The sequence below is a fragment of the Morone saxatilis genome, unplaced genomic scaffold, assembly GCF_004916995.1.
Source record: "Morone saxatilis isolate NCDOM2014 unplaced genomic scaffold, NCSU_SB_2.0 Contig18, whole genome shotgun sequence".
Lineage (NCBI taxonomy): Eukaryota > Metazoa > Chordata > Actinopteri > Moronidae > Morone > Morone saxatilis.
Genome location: NW_023339740.1, coordinates 17,434,851 through 17,435,228, shown reverse-complemented (window position 1 = coordinate 17,435,228; position 378 = coordinate 17,434,851). Strand labels below are relative to the sequence as shown.

Genomic DNA, 378 nt, shown 5'->3' with positions numbered 1-378 from the left:
AAAAAAAAAAAAAAAATTCTCTTCTTCTCAGAGAAACCAGTGCGTGTTTCCCCCGTGGTCAGCGTTACTGCGAGCCCGGGTTGTGTTTGCTCTAACTCTCCCAAGTTGACAGCTCTTGCGTTAGCCGTCGCTAGCAGCCGCCGTGCAACCGGTGACAACCGACAGGGCAACTTTGACAGCTAGCTAGCCAGGTTTTTTTTCTGTGGTAGCCTGCTAACTTTAGCTGAGCTCTGTCGGTGCTTTCTCCTGGGCCAGGACTAGGTGTGTGCGGGTGTTTTTTCCCTCGCATTAGGTGGATATAATGACCTATCCCAGCCCTCCAAACTGCTATCGTTAGCTAGCTGTTTGGTATGTGAGACGTTGTGTGTGTGTGTGTGT

At 50.3% G+C, this 378-nt stretch overlaps 1 protein-coding gene across 3 annotated transcripts in view; it reads left to right on the top strand.

Annotated features, from left to right (window-relative positions):
- The window catches only part of foxj3 (forkhead box J3), a 70,569-nt gene that overhangs the window by 535 nt on the left and 69,656 nt on the right, over positions 1-378 (top strand). The window lies entirely within an intron of this gene.